This window comes from Meriones unguiculatus, chromosome 3, assembly GCF_030254825.1.
Source record: "Meriones unguiculatus strain TT.TT164.6M chromosome 3, Bangor_MerUng_6.1, whole genome shotgun sequence".
In the NCBI taxonomy this organism is placed as follows: Eukaryota; Metazoa; Chordata; class Mammalia; order Rodentia; family Muridae; genus Meriones; species Meriones unguiculatus.
This window is the reverse complement of record NC_083351.1, coordinates 77,971,514-77,991,020: the sequence shown is the minus strand read 5'-3', so window position 1 is coordinate 77,991,020 and position 19,507 is coordinate 77,971,514. Positions and strand designations below refer to the sequence as shown.

The following is a 19,507-nucleotide window of genomic DNA, read 5'->3' as shown; positions in this document are numbered from 1 at the left end:
ATATAATCAAAATATATTTATGAAAAAACAAATAAATAATTAAAATAAATAAACAAGATAATTTTTAAATGTTTTGTTTCCGAAAGAAAGAAAAGAAAAAGGAAAGAACATTTTTAATTGTATCATACAGACTTGAACAATCAAAAATAAAGAAAGGGAAGGAAGGAGGGAGGGAAGAAGGAAGGGAGAGAAGAAAAGAAAGGAAGGAAGGAACTTCTTTTTACTCATTTGAGTAGAGTATAGGTAGCTGACAGCCTACAGCTGCTTTTACCTTCAGATTCTACCTCATCTGTTGAGCAGAGCCCTTGCCAAGCACCAAGTACACCACAGGGCTATTCATTGCTGCCCAACGTGAGCGTACTCTAATGAACAACTAGTTTCAGGGCACTCTTTTGGGTTAGATAAGACAATGCAATATGAAGTACCCCATATCTAATTTGTTTCCTTTCTTGACAGTTTTATAAACATCAGATTTGTATCATGGTCTGCATCAGTTACATCATTACAAATTAATTCACTTCTCATTTTATTTTCCCAAGTATTGCACTCAAATAAAATTTTATGACCATGTTAGTTGGCTTGTCATGATTATAACAAAATACCTAAGATAACAAATTTATAAAGAAGTTATATTTTGGCTCACAGTTTGTAGAGTGTCCAGCCCATCATGATGGAGCATGAAGCAGAATAAAACTGCTTATATCATAAGCCACTACTACAGCCTCCTTGTAGACATGCTACCATGGACATAAGAACTTCCTCGAAGAATTCCCTGTCAAATGTTCTATCACTTACAATAGCACTACTTGGGCAGCGAAGCCTTAAACATACGGACTTAGGGGAGCATTCAAGATAAAAAGTGCAGCAATATTCAGAATACTTTATTGGTTTTAGCTTTCTAGGGGACACCCTTGCCACACAGTGGGGGGATACAAAGTGAATAAACAGTAATTTAAAAAAAACCTAGAAAACATTTAGAGATGAAAAAAAAAAAAAAAGAAATATTTGTGACCCAAAGTTAAGCAGTTACCATTTTAAACAGAATTTAAACAGGAGAATGAAAATCAGATTGGTAACAGCCTTTTGGGGGGGGGGGTCTGTATCATAATTCTGCCTTCATATGAATTAAAAAGGGGAAACGATTAAACAGAGATGATGATGATTCAAAGCAAAGGAAATAAGATGGTAACCCTGGGTGAAGCAAAGGAAGGGCATGTTGAAGCCCTCTCATCTTATGTCAAAAACAGAAATAATCAGAAGGGACATGCACATTCTGTAAAATACAGAAGGCACTCAACTACTATAAAAATGGCAATATTTTGATATTAACTTATAGATCTGTTATAATCCTTATCACTACCGTAGTATAAAATTGAAGAAAGATCTTCAAATGATTCCAGATTTTAGCCAGAGAAAATAATGAGTGAGATTAGGGCTTTTTAAAATGAAAATAAACTCATATGAAAAAACTAGATTTGTCAGCTCTTGAAAATATATTTAATTATAGTTTTGCACACGGAAAACATATGAAAAATCAATGTAACAACAACCAAGAATAACCAAGATAATTTCCTTTGGTCTTTTTAAAGGCTGTCTTGGTTCATGAAATTAAAATCACATTTGTTCCTCCTACGGACTATGAAAGGAACAGCTATCTTATACTTTTGTCCCTGGTTTATAAATGGCCATTTTTATGTTTACTTGGCATCGTCTCTGGGTTACTGTTGTGCCCAAGTTGCACCCTAAAAAATGTTCATGTGAGAGGAGGGGGCACTGAATCTCTCTGCACCACAGGCACAGGTGTTTTCAGGGCACTCACCCAGCTTGTTCTGTGGATGCTGGGATCCAAACTGTATTACTTGATTGCTCCCAAATTTTACCTTTAAATAAGGATAGCAGTCAAGTTGGACTAGCACAATGATCTTAGGTTAACTCTGCAGTCTCTGTAAAAAACCTTATCTTCAAAGGTGGAGATAGGAGTTTAAGAGATAGGGTCTGTGGATGCCTGCACTAGACACATGGTGATAGGCATTGCTGGTTTTGCCTTGTCAGCCTTCCTGCTTTTCTTCCCCAACCAAAATCCTCTTTGTAGCAATATTTCCCGGTAGTCACCACCGCTTCCACTACTACTTTTGAAGTTTTGTTTTGTAGGGTTTTGGAAAATGTAAAATTCTTTATTAAAAAAAATAACATAACCATGTTATAAAGGAAATTCCTTTTTTTTTTTTTTTTTGGTTTGGAGGGAAGGTTGTTTTGTGTGTGTTTGCGTGTGTATGTGCATGCGCACGTGTTTCTTTCTTTCTTTCTTTTTCCTTTTGTTTTGAGACAAGGATTTTTATTGTGGCACTCCTACTATCCTGGAGTTCATTATGTAGACCAGGCTGGCCTCAAACTCAGAGAAATCCACCTGCCTCTGTCTCCCAAGTGTTGTGATTAAAGGTATGTGCCACCATGTCTGGCTCTATGATGCAAAAATTTGGATCCTAGGTATTTACTGGAGAAGGGAAAACATACAACCACATAAGAATGTTCAAAAATTGGGCTGGAGAGATGGCTCAGCGGTTATGAGTACTTTCTGCATTTCCAGGGTATCCCAGTCCAGTTCTCAGCACCCATTCTGAGTAGCTTACAATTGGCTGTAATGGATCTGCTGCCCTCTTCTGGCATCCACGGGCATCTGCATACACATGGCATATATTCACTCAAACATATACCCATACACAAAAGTAAAAAATGGATCCTTTTAAAAAAGAAAATTCAAAGAAGACATGTGGCAGTGCATGCCTGTAACTTCAGTATTTGGAAGGCTGCAGCAAGACTATAAGTTCAAAGACAGCCTTGACTACATAACACTGTTTCAAAATCACCAACAGCAACGATAAAAAAGAATACACAAAGAAGCGTTATTCATATATGCACACATAAAAACAATTTAAATGTTAATAGCAGTTAGATAAATTATATCATATTATTAGAGTAGGTTACTGCCCATCAACTAAAATGAACAAACCACTGATCGATATTGCAACATGGAAAAATATCACAAAAGTATTATATTGATTGGATCAGTGCATATAGTATACATGTGCTAAAATATCACTGAGCCCCATGCATATGCACAGCTAATGCTTGTTAATAAAAATATATTTAAAATTGTAAGTGAAAGAAACCTGACACACAAGAGCATGTAATGTGTTTACAATTATATAAAGTTGAAGAACACTTAAGATAGTAGAAATTAAAATTTATTCCTTTCAAGTAGACTGTGGGTTTCCTGACGCCAGTGAGCTGTAGTCTCAGGCTATGGAAGAGCTGAGGAGTAGGGCCTGGGAGGAAGGAGGCCAGCAGATATGACCCACCCACGAGACTGTTTCGGAGGACAGTTACTTTATTGAAATGGCAGGGAGTGGAAGAGAAAGGTCAAGGGAGGAAGTGCTACAGCAAGAGCAGGGAACCCTCCTACATTGCTGCTGAGAATGTAAACTTGTACAACCACTTTGGAAATCAATCTGCTGCTTTCTCAGACAATTAGGAATAGTGCTACCTCAAAAGGTAGCACTCCTAGGCATATATCCAAAAGATGCTCAAGTACACAACAAGGACATTTGCTCAACCATGTTTGTAGCAGCTTTATTCATAATAGCCAGAATCTGGAAACAACCCAGATGTCCCTCAATTGAGGAATGGATACAGAAATTGTGGTACATTTACACAATGGAATATTACTCAGCAATTAAAAGCAAGAAAATCATGAAAGTTGCAGGCAATTGGTGGGATCTAGAAAAGATCATCCTGAATGAGGTATACCAGAAGCAGAAAGACACACATGGTATATACTCACTTATAAGTGGATATCAGACCTATAATATAGGATAATCATACTAAAACTGTATACCTAAAGAAGCTAAGCAAGAAGGAGGACCCTGGGTAAGATGCTCAATCTTAATTCAGAAAGGCAAATGGGATAGCCATCAGAAGAAAGTGAAAAGAAGGAAAAAGACAGGAGCCTACCACAGAGGGCCTCTGAAAGACTCTACCCAGCAGTGTATCAAAGCAGATGCTGAGACTCATACCCATACTTTGGGCAAAGTACAGGGAATCTTATGAAAGAAGGGGGAGATAGAAAGATCTGGAAGGGTCTGGAGCTCCACAAGGAGAACAACAGAACCAAAAAAATCTGGGCCCAGGGGTCTCTTCCAAGACTGATACTCCAACCAAGGACCATTCATGCAGATAACCTAGAACCCCAGCACCGATGTAGCCTATGGCAGCTCAGTCTCCAAATGGGCTCCCTAGTAAGAGGAACAGGGACTCTCTCTGACGTGAACTCAGTGGCTGGCTCTTTGATCACCTCCCCCTGAGGGAGGACAGAGGAAGACTATGAAAGATAGTCCTGGTAAGACCTGTAGGCTAGGGTCAGATGGAAGGAGAGAAGGACCTCCCCGATCAGTGGACTGGGGAAGGAGAATGGGAGAAGCTGAGGAAGGGAGGGTGGGATGTGGAGGGGATGAGTATGGGGGCTACAGCTGGGATACAAAGTGAATAAATTGTAATAAATAAAAATATATATATTACAAAAAAAGAACAGGGATTTCCAAGGGTCAGATTAGAAAACTGCCAGGCACATGATTTCTGAGAAGCCCATTCTCTGGTTTGTTAGAAGTTTAACTGACTTTATCATGACTTGGCTTTGGTCATTATGGAGTTGAGTAGGCCCAAATCTGATTTGGGTAGGAATGGCCCCACTCCTGCCATGCTGAGAGAAGTCTGGGTATGGGAAATGCTCTACCATGCCTCATCTGGCTTGGGAACCCACAGTAGACAGCAAAGAGACAGCTTTATGGAAAAATGAACATATTCTGTAGCTTGTTTTAGGTCATGTTTATATGGATATATACAATCATCATGATTATTATTGATCATAATATTAATTTAAAAAGTAATGTGCATAATATATACAAAATAATGTTTTCAAATGTATAATCAGAGAAGCATGTTAGTTAACGGTGAGCTCATGACTCAAGCCAACCAGAGTCTTCCTTAGGACCTTTCCCTGTAGTTACTAGAGAAGATTGTGGGTACTCAGGATTATGTGACCCACTTGCTTTGTCATCTTTACTGGCATATGAAAAGACACTGCCTGAGAATATACTCTACCATACATCAAGCATGGCATCTTGCTTAGATTACTCCTTCAAGCCTGGAAAAAGTCTTTTTTCCTTCTGCTTGAAGTATTGGCTTCTCAGCTAAGTTGCTCCTTAAGCATCACCCTATGCCATACACAATAACTTGAACCAGTGACTAATTAATGTGATGAGGGGGTCTTTTAAAGATCTACCTTTCCTCCATCATTTCAGGCAACTCTAGGCAGTTATTTGGGTCTAGAGTTACTCACAGAAATGGTCTCTTTCCTCTGTCCAGTCCTACTTCCTTTAGTCTTTTCTTTTATTCTGATATTGAGAGTGCTTCCCAGTCCTGTATATTCTTACAACATCACCATAAAAGAAAGCTGTCATAGGATCCTGATAACCTTGTTTGGGACTATGAATCCAACCTTTTGATCTTTTGACTATATGAAGCAATAACTTTCTTTTTTTACTTATACTTGAGTTCCTCTCACTTTCACCTAAAAGGATTCATTACAACTCCTGAGATGCAAGTTGCGGAAGTAACCTTGCATGTGAAGCAGCAGAGTGCCTAGACCTCAATTCAGCAGATATTGCCGTGCATCCACAGACGTCTAATCTGTGCCATATTCTTTTCCAGGCCATGGAATATACAATTGCAATATTCAAAGTCCCCGTCAGCAACATTTGTCTTAGAATGAGGGACGGCTTATGAGGAACTACCCTTCCTTTAAAGGATTATTGGTGGTTAAAGGTGTCAGAGGGAAGGGGTATCAATTTCTTTAGTGATATGACCACTGATGCTCAAGTAAATGACACCTTACTGATACTCATGCAGGCAACTGTAATTAAAATCTGTGGCCACATACAAATATATATATATATGAAAGTAGAAGGGAGAGTTGTAGGGAAGTAAAAGGGTTGGGTGTTGGAGGTTGATCTAATGCTAATTACTGACCCTCAAGATCTGGTTACTGCCAGATACACCTATCCTTGTTTGTGTAAACCTGCCTAAAACATACCTCATTGGTTCATTAAATGGCTATACCTGGTCAGGGCAGAATGGGGTAGGTGTGACTAAGGTTCCCAGGCTTTTCAGGATGGAAGAATCATGATAATCAGGAGAGACAGACTGAGAGACACAGGAAGAGAGGAAGAAGAAGGATGACAGGATGGTTAGCCTGGAGAAGAAACCATATGGGTCAGGGAGGAAGTACTCCAATAATGGCACAAAAAGGCCCAGATGAAGAATAAAAGTAAGTATCATGAGATTATGTGTGGAAGGTAGACCAGATGAAGAGGATTAAGGTGAATGGCATTGGCTGGGGGCTGGGAGATGGATGGTGAGGCTATTGAGACAGTGTAAGTGAAATATCTGCCTAGCTCAAGGTAAATAAGGCAATTATAAATCTGTCTGTGTCTTGTTATTTGTGATAGTGTGTTAAATAATACTGCCATGATAATCTTAGGGCTAATAATAATATATAGCCTCACTCTTTTTTTTTTTACTGCGACACATGAGCAGCAGAAAGAGGGTAGTTGAAATGACTAACATTCATTATATACATATATACATATACATGCATGAGACTATCAAATACAAGAAAAAAATAGAAAATTCGAAATCCATATTTTCAGAGAATTACACGTTAAAGGAGAAAATAGAAAACAATCAAAGGAGAAGATAAACAGTTTTAAGCAAAGATTACCCAAGCAAACTCAGATTTGGGGAATAATGGAATGCCACTGGTACTAGCAGATTAAATGGCATTATATTGGAGCAGAAGAGGCCATTCCTAGGTACCAATGTCCCTTCCATCTACAATCATCTACAGGAGCCAGAAATGTTGACATAGCCCTGTAACCCCAGCCCTTAGGTGCCCAAAGGAAAAGGATCATGATATTCAAGTAAGTTCCTATCTGCATTCCAATAGTCTCACTATAACATAGCAATATCTTGTTTCAAAGACAGGTTTTTAATAAGATCAAGAAAGGCTCTTGCAGCTAATGTGTGCCTGTGAGTATAACATTTAACTAAGACTAGATTAAATCTTTTTTTCTCCTAAACAAATACATCAGCTCTTATTCCTGGAATGCTGTCTTTTGGGCTCTACCTCAGCCTTGCTGCTTCCATATCATCCCATGTTTCTTTTTTTTTTGTTTGTTTGTTTGTTTGTTTTCCCATGTTTCTTTGTGGAATATTAGCACTCATTTCACCCTGTGAAGTGGGTATTGCCATCTATTTTGATACGTAAGAGAGCTAAGTCACAGAAAAGAGAAATAACTCCTCTAAGGTCATAAAACTGAAAATATTTTGAGACTTGGCAGCCTGGTTTGAGGCCTTAGTTCACTCTTTGGTAGCCAGAATGGTCTAACAGTACTTGTCTGTTGATCATGCCTGGCAGACTTATCTGGGTCTGTGCTTTCGGCAATGCCAAAGTCATAAGAAAAATGACTAACATATTCCAGCAACATAACACACACTACTAAATACTTTTATAGACAGGATTATTTAACATTTTTATTCATGTAAACCGTTTACACAACATTGTTTCTTTCCTACACATAAATAATTAGTACTGGTAAATATTTTAAAATGAGCCCTTGTCCTCTAAATAGAGCTAGAGATGAGTCTCTTCCTGACTCTAAAGCATGTAGTCTCCTTAAAATTACAATTAAATATGTTATTTTTCAAGTAAATGGTTTTCTGGGCCATTGGGTGTCTTATTTTCATTTAATTTCCTCTTCAGTAACATTTAGGTTGAATTCTTCACCTTGCAAATTGTAAGTTTGAAGAGATTGATTGAGAGGAATCAGAGTACACTATGGTTTTGCCAAGCTTTTAACTTGGGCAAATATCTGTTTGCTACCATCAATAAAGAATAACACTCAGGATGGTTTCCACACAGGCCCCACCTGCTTTCTCATTGAGAGACTTGGTAAATGGCTCCAACTACAAGAACGTGAGCCCAGGCCCCCCATTCTGGTCCTACCACCAGCCTTGCTCTCTCCCCAGCTTTAGGTTTGACCTCTCCAGATCAGTCTTTTATAGGTGGCTGGCACTTTGCAAGTTTCCCACTAAATTTCCTTGGACTCTTTGGTGACCATGATGATCTGAGTGCTTTTACCTGTGGCTCACCACTGATGGCATTTGTGCTCATTCACCATATTAAGCTCTTCAGAATGAACAGGACCCTTCTTTGTTGGTCTCTAAAAACAGGACTCCTGGTTTGACCTGAGACCTTTGTTCATCTCAAAGCTATGATTTCTCTCTTCCCTCAAAGACTTGAAGCACTGTCCCACAGACATGTTCTTTGGCTGAATGGCCAAAAATCAGTAATCTCTTTCTGTCCCTCTTCACATTCTTAATGGCTGTCTAATATCTGGCTGGCAATCTATGGTCATTATACATCTCAGCTCCCAAGGTTCTTCCATCTTCCTCAACCATGAGTTCCTTCTTACTCTACTCTGGGAGGAGCCTTTTCCATCATCTCTATGACTTTTGGTAAGGAGGATCAAGTTCCTTGGGAATAGATATCTCCCTTTCTGTAGTTGCTCCCTAGGCCCCCTTGGTAGAGGTCTCCTTTGTTTTGTTGCTTCAGGGAAAGAGATAAAAAGATCTGTATTTTACATACAGACCTTTCAAACAGGCTTCTAACTACTTTTCCTGCAGAAAATTCTTTCCATCCCAAAAAACTCTTTTACTTTGCTATGTTTTGTCCCCTTGCATAAGCTATGCATTTTTATCACCACGGTGTCATTGACTCTATCATGTAACTTTTAATAGATTTAATGCATTACAATGTACTATAAAAGTTCATTCTGCCCCTTAAGCATCTAAGTTAAATTCTAAAATACAGACTTGAATTTGGGGCTAATAGTAAACACTATTTTCCCATTATTTTATCATGAGATATTTACAAGTGATCTGATAATATATCGGCATGTAAATGTTATTTTCCCCAAAATAAACTCTTTTAAAATTTAAACACAAGTTCAGTTCATTAAAATTGCATGATGCAGCTAAGAATAAAAGGAATAGTTTAAATTTAATGGACAGTTACCATGTGCCATGATCTATGCTAAGCACTTTTAAGGACATTATCTCACTTAGTCCCCTAATGACCTGAAAGGCTAATGTATAACAGTAATTGTCAGTGAACTAGTTGAAGCTCAGAGAAGCTAACTAATGTTAGAGCCCCAGAGCTAGGTCACAGTGGTGATTGATTAAGACTTCAAATGTTAGCCATGAAGTCATATTGCCTCTCAAAATTAGAAAACGATTATAAAGTGTGTATGTGCGTGCAAGGTGTGGGGTATGTTGGACACATATAATAACAATTGCAAAATTTCACTAGAATATTTTGTAGTGAAATTGTAGAATATTTTGTAGGGAAGAAATGCTCGTTCTAGGCTCAAATCACTCTTTAAAATATGCTGCTACTTTTGTTATGTGTCAGTTATCCTTTGTATAGTTTCACATGGTAGAAGAAAAGGTCTCAAGACACATTATTGACCATCAAATAAGTTTCCAAATATATAAGAGGGACCACTGCTGAAATACCAACAGCCCTACCCCTAAAATGGTTATAGAACCAACCTGTGTGGCAAGAGCAGCAGTCCATGACAATAACAAAATTGCAGGTACTTGAACAAGTAGTACAAGAGCAGCTGGAGGCTCAACATCTAGAAGAGTCTGTCAGCCCATGGAATTCCCCAGGGTTTGCTGGAAAAAAAAATCAGGAAAATGGAGGAAGACAATGGACTAAAGAACAGTTAATAGAATCATTCAACCAGTGGGTCCTTTACAACCTCAAATTCCTTTTGTTACCTAGATCATGGCCTATAATAATAATTGACTTAAAGGATTGCTTTTTTTTTCCATTATACCCTTGCATGAGCAGGACAGGGAAAGGTTTGCTTTCTCAATCCCTACTCTGAAAAATAGTGGTCCAAAAAAGAGATAGCACTGGAGGATGTGTCCATGGGGAATGTTAAATAATCCTCCAAATTTGTGTCAATATTTCGTGCAACAACTGTTAGAAATAATTCATAAGCAATTTTCTCAATCTATCATTTATCATTACATGGATGATATTTTGTAGGCTGATTCTGATGCGGGTACTTTAAAAAATGTTTAGGGAAACACAAAGAATTTGGTCATTCTAGAGGTTACAGATTGCTCCAGAACAAATACAAAAAGAAGATTCACTTAGTTATTTGGGATATATGTCAACAAAAAATGTGACCACAAAGGGCACAGATCCATAGGCCCCAACTGCAAATTTTTAACAATTTTCAAAACTTAATGGAGATATTACCTGGCTGAGGTCTGCAACTGGATTAAGTACATATGAGTTAAGGAATTTGTTTCAAACGCTACAAGGAGATTCATATTTGAACAGTCCAAAATGTCTAACAGCTGAACCAGAAAAGGAGTTAATTCTGGTAGAACAATGACTGCAAGGTGTAGATGTGGATCGAATTGATTCTGAACTTGATTGTATTTTGGTCATTTTGCCTTCAACTCATTCTTCTACTGGGCTCATTATACAAAGGGAAAATAGTATTGTGGAATGGATTTTCTTAGCACATAAACAAAGTAAAGAATTAGAGACATACTAGAAAAGGTTTCTGAATTAATTATAAAAGGTAAAACAAGACTAGGTAAATTGTCAGGAACAGACCCAGAAGAAATAGGAGTGCCTCTTACTAATACTAATGAGATTATGTCATTGTGGGTAATCAATGAAGATTGGTAAAGATCTTGCAGTAACTACTTGGGAGAAATTAATAGCAAATATCCTAAAAGCAAACGTATACAGTTTATAAAAGAATTAATTGAATTCTTTCATGTATTGTAAAGGGAACACCAATTCCTGAGGCACCAGCATTCCATACTGATGCAAACAAGATGGGAATAGCAGGATATAAGTCAGACAAAATGAGCAAGGTGATGAAAAGCCCATATACCTCAGTTCAAAAATTAGAATTATATGCAGTCTTATGATACCATTAGATTTTCCTGAATCTCTTAATATAATTACTGACTCTCAATAGACAGTTGTTTTGCATTTAGGAAGTGCTGAAGTTATTCCTGATAACTCAGAATTGACTTTGTTACTTATGCAATTGCAACAGGCCATCAGAAGTAGAAACGATCCACTCGTATTTGATATTACTTGTATTTGGTCTCATACAGGTTTGCCAGGTCCATTGGCACAAGGAAATGAGGCAATCAGTTACTAGTAGGAAACGTGTTAGAAGCCTCGGAATTTCATGAAAAACACCATGTTAACAGGAGAGGTTTGAAGAAAAAAATTCTCTATCACTTGGCAAAAAGCCAAAGAAATAATTTTTTAAATGTCCTACATGTTCTCTGTATAAGTGAACTCTATTACCTGCTGGAAGTAACCCTAGGGGTACCAAAAGAAATGTGGAGGATGGATGTGCTTCATTTTGCAGATTTTGGAAAACAAAATCTGATATATTGATACATTCTCAGGCTTTCATTTGGCAACTGCTTTAAATTCTGAAAAGGCTGATTTATTGGAAATAATGGTGATTATGGGTATACTGCACAAATTCAGACTGATAACGCACCCGCATATATATCCAGTAAGATGAGGCAATTCTTTGCATATTTAATATAAAGCACATTACTGGTATACTACACAATCCTACAGGACAAGCAGTTATAAAAAGAGCTAATCGTACTTTAAAAGAGATGTTTATTAAACAAAAAGAGTAAAGCTCCCCAGGGGCAGGCTAAATAATGCATTGTTAACTCTAAATTTTCTTAATGTTGGTGAGAAAGGAACAAGAGCAGCTGAGAGACACTGGGTTATAGAAAAAAACTGTAGAACTAGATCAACCCAGTTACTATAAGGACATGTTGACAGCAGAATGGAAATCTGCAATAGTTTTGAGATGGGGACGTGGCTATGCTTATGTATCTACAGGGAATGAAAAAATATGGTTACCAACAAAATTTATAAAAGTTAGATTTGACCAGGGAAGACCTACTAGCTGAGACATGAATGTCTTCCCATGGTAAATGAATTTTAATGATACCTGGTCCTCATGATGCAAAAATGTATCTATACTATTACCTTAGAAAGTTTGTTTCTTTTCAGAACAAAAGACCAGATAACAATGAAAATAATGCAAATAGCCTGTGATTCAGTCTCACAAGCTGCCTCAGTTACTATTTCCTCAAGAATTTACATTCAGGTCAACTTCAAAAGGGCTATCCCAAATGATGGATCCAACAGAGACTAGACAGAAAACACAAAGACTAGACAGAAAACAGAGACTGGACTGAAAATACAGAAACTAGACAGAAAATACAGAGACTGAAAAAAATACAGCTAGCTTTTCCAGTGCTTGGCCAATATGCTAATTCTTAAGGGTACCCAAAAGGTGTTTTTACCCCCGTATAGCAAGACATAAGAACACAACACCCCCATTCTTAAGAGGTGGGTGGGTGTTTTTGATTGGTACGTTGTGGATTTGTCATGATTTGGGAGGAAAGGTTAAAATCAGGGATCTCTTTCTTTCTCTCTCCCCCCCGCCCTGTCTTTCTTTTCCTCTTATCTTTCTCTCCAGTGTTAGGGGAAAGGGGGAAAGGGGGAATGATAAAAGAAAGGGGAGGGGATATAGGATTATAGGATAAAATGTAGATTATTGAATCTACTATTCTCAAATATTTTACATTGGTATGGATTATTATATATTGATAGAAAATTTAAGATTGTTTTGTTCAACTTTTGCTTAATGTATTGAACATACAAAACTCATTTATTGTGTACTGACAGTATTTTAAGGTTATTTTGATCAACTTTTGCTTAATGTATTGTACATATGAAACTCATTTGAAAATGTGGTGTAAAATTCTAGTCTTGTTCCTAACAGACTAAGATCAGAAGGAAGGAGAGGAAGACCTCCATATTAGTGGACTTGGGGAGGGGCATGTGTGGAGAAGGAGGAGGAAAGGAAGGATTGGGAGGGGAGAAGAGAGGGAACAATAGGGGGTACAAAGTGAATAAAGTGTAATTAATAAAAAAAATGAAATTCTCAAAAAAAATTCTAGTCTTGTTTTTTATTGCTGAGTAATATTCCATTGTGTAGATGTACCACAATTTCTGTATCCATTCCTCAACTGAGGGACATCTGGGCTGTTTCCAGATTCTGGCTATTACAAATAAAGCTGCTACAAACATGGTTTGAGCAGATGTCCTTGTTGTATACTTGAGCGTCTTTTGGATATATGCCTAGCAGTGGTATAGCTGGATCTTGAAGAAGCGCTATTCCTAATTGTCTGAGAAAACGCCAGATTGATTTCCAAAGTGGTTGTATAAGTTTACATTCCCACCAGCAGTGGAGGAGGGTTCCCCTTTCTTCACATCCTTTCCAGCATGTGTTGTCACTTGAGTTATTCAGGAAATCATGAAATTTGCAGGTAAATGGTGGGAACTGGAAAAGATCATCCTGAGTGAGGTATCCCAGAAGCAGAAAGACACACAGGGTATATACTCACTCATAAGCGAATACTAGACATATAATATAGGATAAACATACTAAAATCTGTACACCCAAGGAAGCTAATCAGGAAGGAGGACTCTGGCTAAGATGCTCAATCCCTATTCAGAAAGGCAAAGAGGATGGACATCGAAAGAGGGAGAAAACAGGGAACAGGACAGGAGCCTACCACCGAGGGCATCTGAAAGGCTCTACCATGCAGGATATCGAGGCAGATGTTGAGACTCATAGCCAAACTTTGGGCAGAGTACAGGGAATCTTATGAAAGAAGTGGGAGATAGTAAGACCTGGAGAAGACAGGAGCTCCACAAGGACAGCAACAGATCCTAAAAGTCCAGGCACAGGGGTCTTTTCTGAAACTGATACTCCAGCCAAGGACCATTCATGGAGATGGCCTGGAACCTCTGCACAGAGGTAACCTATGGCAGTTCAGTATCCAAGTGGCCTCCATAGTAATGGGGACAGGGACTGTCTCTGACAGGAATTGATTGGCCTGCTGTTTGATCACCTCCCCCTGAGGGGGGAGCAGCCTTACCAGGCCACAGAAGAAAACAGTGCAGGCACTCCTGATGAGACCTGATAGACTAGGATCAGAGGGAAGGAAAAGAAGACCTCCCCTATCAGTGGACTGGGAGAGGGACACCAGTGGGGAAGAGGAAGGGGGGGATTGGGAGGGGAGGAGGGAGGGAGATACAGGGGGGATACAAAGTGAATAAACTGTAATTAATAAAAATTAAAAAAACAGATTTTTAAAAATCTAGTCTTATAAAAGCTAACTATTGAAAACTACTCAAGTTGGTAGTCACCTATAAAAAAATCTTACTTATAGTCTTGTTAGATACTAGTTTAGTTAATAACAGAAGTAAGCTTTATTTAGTCTCTTGTATATGTTTTCAATGTTAAGTAGATAGTACATAAATAAAAACAAGTAATGTTTGTCATCAACTGCTGATAGCAGGCTGGCTGTCCAGACTGTTGACAAGCAGGGCACTGGGAGACTGACTGTCCAACTTTGCAGAGACTAGGTAGACTAGTCCTTCAAAATTCCTGCTTCACAGAAGATCCTGTCAGATATTCTGGGCCAGTAGAATGAAGATTGGCTGCTCCGATAACACAGAGAAACCTCTGGTGACTGTCCAGGCAGTTAACTGTCTGTAGTTTCTATAGTTCTGAACGCTGTTTGTTCTATGCTTCCTACATACTTAGGTAATATTATTTCCTTCTCAAGTCTCTAATAGTATTGAAGACTGGATAATCATAGTTTTACTACAATTAAGCTTAAGACAATGGCTTATGTCTAAAAAGATGTTTTATGGTCAAGATATATGTTTTTAGGTTGATAGATAAAAATATGATAAGAAAGTAATTTAGGTACAGAACTTAGTACTCACCAGAATAGGATAGATAATGGAATATTTTTCCATGATTGCCAAATAAAAATGGACTGGACATTGTAAATGTAATTCTTACCTGATAATTCTCACAATTCTTATTGTACATAGTTTATTAATATTAGTGAAAAAGCCAATTTTTTAAACAAAAAGGAGGATGTGTAATGGAAGTTTTAGTTTCCTTAAAAACTCAGTTATGTTATGTAAATGTGTTTTTATTATCATCCCAAGTGTGGGATTTTAGTTTGTCCACAGCTGATAATTGCCTAATGCAAGGACGTAGTCTCTGCCAGCTGGAATTAGTTGAGTTCTGAGGACTTTGAGGGGTATAAATATGATAGCCCAGAGGAAGTGGCACAGCAGCTTGGCAAAGGCAGAGAAGCACTGGTTGCCACCCTTGCTGGTTTGCTGGTTTACTGGTTTGCTGGTTGTTTGCTGGTTTGCTGGTTTGCTGGTTGTTTGCTGGTCTGCTGGTTTACTGGTTTGCTGGCTTGCTAATTTGCTGGTTTGTTGGTTTGCTGGTTTGCTGGTTTGTTGGTTTGCTGGTTTGCTGGTTTGCTGGTTGTTTGCTGGTTTGCTGGTTTGTTGGTTTGCTGGTTGTTTCCTGGTGGTTTGCTGGTCTGCTGGTTTGTGGTTTACTGGTTTGCTGGCTTGCTAATTTGCTGGTTTGTTGGTTTGCTGGTTTGCTGGTTGTTTGCTGGTTTGCTGGTTATTTGCTGGTTTGCTGGTTTACTGGTTTACTGGTTTGCTGGTCTGCTGGTTACCTGTACTTCTGCATATCCTGATGACTGCGACTGGTATTGACCCCAGAAGAATCCTACAACCCTACCCAGCTTGAAAAAGTAAAGAGATCTATATTCCCCTTTCCCATCCAACCTCATTTTGGAAGAGAGGTATAAGCTTTAAGGAATCCCCAAATAAAAAGCATTTGAAATACTAGCACCCACACAGCACCCTTCACAATAGCCACAAATAATACAAAATATCTTGATATAACTCTAACCAAGCAAGTGAAAGACCTGTATGACAAGAACTTCAAGTATCTGAAGAAAGAAATTAAAGAAGATATTAGCAGATGGAAAGGCCGCTCATTCTCATGACCAGTAGGATTATCATAATAAAAATGGCCATCTTACTAAAATCTATTAATTCAATAAAATCCCCATCAAAATTCCAAAACAATTCTTTTCAGACCTTGAAAGAACAATTCTCAACTCCATATGGAAAAATAAAAAACCCAGGATAGGTAAAACAATCTTATACAATAAAAGATCTTCTGGATGTTTCACTATCTCTAATTTCAAGTTGAACTACCGAGCAATAGTAATAAAAACTACATGGTATTGGCATAAAAACAGACAGGTCAATCAATGGAATCTAATTGAAGACCCAGAAATAAACCTACACACCTATGGACATTTGATTTTTGACAAAGAAGCCAAAAACATACAATTGAAAAAAGAACGAATCTTCAACAAATGGTTCTGAACTAACTGGGTGTTTAAATGTAAAATGATGCAAATAGATCCATACTTATCACACTGCACAAAATACAAGTCCAAGTGAATCAAAGACCTCAACATAAAACCAGATACACTAAATCTACTAGAAGAGAAAGTAAGGAAGAGCCTTGAACATGTTGGCATAGGAGACAACTTCCTGAACAGTACACCAAGCACTAAGATCAATGATTAATAAATGGGACCTCATGAAGCTGAAAAACTTCTGTAAGGCAAAGGACACTATAAACAGAATAAACCACAGCCTACAGATTGTAAAAAGATCTTTACCAACCCTACATATGACAGAGGGCTAATATCTAGAATATATAAAGAATTCAAGAAATTCAACACCAAGAAACCAAATAATCCAATTTAAAAATAGGATACAGCGCTAAACAGATAATTCTCAATAGGGAATCTCGAATGGTCGAGAAGCATTTAAGGAAATGTTCAACATCCTTAGTCACCAGGGAAATGCAAATCAAAACAACTCTAAGATTCCATCTTACACCTCAGAATAGTCGGGATCAAAACCTCAAGTGACAGCAGATACTAGCAAGGATGTAAAGCAAGGGGAACACTCCTCTACTGCTGGTGGGAGGGAAAACTTGTACAACCACTTTGGAAATCAATCTGGCACTTTCTCAGAAAATTGGGAATAGCTCTATCTCAAGACCCATCTATACCACACCTGGGCATATACCCAAAAGATGCTCTCAATACAACAAGGGCATTTGCTCAAATATGTTCATTGCAGCTTTATTCGTAACAGCCAGAAACTGGAAACTACCCAGAAGTCCCTGAACTAAAGAATGGGTGAAGAAATTGTGGAACATTTACACAATGGACTACTACTCAGCTATTAAAAACAAGGAAATCATGAAATTTGCAGGCCAATGGATGAAACTGAGTGAGGTAACCCAGACCCAGAAAGACACACATGATCTGTACTCACGTAGAAGCAGACATTGGCCATATAGTACAGGATAACCATACTACATTAATAGACCCAAAGAAGATAAGTAATAAGATGACCCAAGGAAAAATACTTAACTATCACTCAGAAGTGGAAATAGAATAGACAGAAGAAGTGGTTGAAGAGAGGAAACAGGGTTGAAGAATGACAGTGTAGATCATATTGGGGAGAAGGGACAGGAGGACAGAGGGCTTGCAAAGAGAAGAGAATCCATAGGAAGGGACATCTCTGAGACAAGCCAGAGACTTACAACAGGTTAGGGTCCTGAGAGCATATAAGGGTGACTATAGCTGAGACTCTTAGCAGCAGTGGTCATAGAGACCACTTTCTAACTAGACTGCTCTCCTAATGGAGGGTGGGGAACACTGACCTACCCACAAAAACCTTGACCGAAAATTTACCCTACCTACAAGAAGTGCAGGAATAAAGATAGAACAGAGATTGAGAGAATGCCCAACCAATTCATGGCCCAAACTGAGACCCACCCATAGGAGAAAGCCAACCCCTGACACTATTAAGGATACTCTGTTATGTTTGCAGATAGGAGATAACATAGCTGTCCTCTGAGAGACTCCACCCAGCAATGGATCAAAACAGATGCTGAGACTCACAGCCAAACATTGGGTGGAGTGAAAAGAGTCTTGTGGAAGAATGGGAGAAATAATAGAAGGATCCAGAGGGAACAGGAGCTCCACAAGAAGACCAATGAAGCCAACTGAGCTGGGCTTAGGAGGGCTTACGGATCATCAACCAAGGATGGTGCATGGACTCAACCTAGGTCCCTTACACATATGTGGATGATGGGTAGCTTGGGTCCCCAAGAAAGGGGAGAGGAGACTGTATCTGACATGGACTCTGTTGCCTGCTTTTCAAGCACTTCCTCCTGGTAGATCTGCCTTGCCAGGCCACAGGGGAAGAAGATATGCAAAATCCTGATGTGACTTGATGTACTGGTCTGAGTTGATGAGGGGAGGCTCCTCCTATCTGAGGAGTAGTGGAGGGGGTTAGGGGAAGAGGAAGGGAGCGAGGGGAACAGGGCCTACAATTGGGATGTAAAGTAAATAAATAAACTAATTTTAAAAGACAAATTTCCTCAAGAGAAGTGGAGGGGGGCAGAGGGAGCGAGAGAGAAGTTCCTGGAATGCTGGTGGTTGTTATTCATGTAAGACAACAGCCACGTGTTTTCACTTTTGTAAACAGGTTGGTTGCCTCAACTGCACAGAATGTGCTGATCACATGTAGATGGGAGGCAGTTTGGTAGGAAGTGCATCAGGATGTATGCTTGACCCCAATTGGTCAAAGGCAGGAAATATGTAGACCTTTATAAGCACCAGACTAATATTAATCCGCAGTTATTGTCTAGGAATCCCAGGTATTAACCTGCTCAGTGCCTGTCATTCTGGAAGATATTTAATAAAGCTTGCTTCAACTTTAGCTCAAAAATCATGGATGTGGTCTTATTCTCATCCGGTGGGGTTAACACCTTTCTTCTTAGATCAGTTTTGGAATCCCAAAGAGAAAATATCCATGGACTCCATTGTTAAAACCACCATATAGGTCTAGAAAAGTCAGATAAATAGCTATGCAGGGCCTTGTGCAGCCTTTTGCCCCCTTTATTGCTGTCTCAGCCTCCACCCATCTCTCCACCTCCATTCTATATTCTATTTTTTAGTTCTTTGTCATTATCTGTCTCTCACCTCCCTCGCCATACTTTCCCTTCATCCAAATCTGCCTTTGTTGCTCTTATTCTCTAAGTACATGGGAACATTCTACACAATAGCAAATGTCCTCAGTCAGGCCTGTGTCATAGTAGAACCTTCTGAAGACAGCCAGCATCTGTCTTCCCTCCTGCAACACACTTCCTAGGGTACAGGAGAGCAGGGAATCTGATCCCCTGTTACATGCCACCTGAGACTAGATCACACTAATTTCATCCATAATTTTCTACTTTCAGAACAACCTTGCAAAGAC

General features: G+C 38.8%; 1 long non-coding RNA gene across 1 annotated transcript in view; it reads left to right on the top strand.

Moving 5' to 3' along the window:
• LOC132652772 (uncharacterized) overlaps window positions 1-18,979 on the top strand; it is a 39,173-nt gene extending 20,194 nt beyond the window's left edge. The window contains exon 2 of the long non-coding RNA XR_009590337.1: window positions 18,077-18,979. This is a non-coding gene — a long non-coding RNA (uncharacterized LOC132652772). The remainder of the gene's footprint in view (window positions 1-18,076) is intronic.
• Window positions 18,980-19,507: the final 528 nt, after the last annotated feature.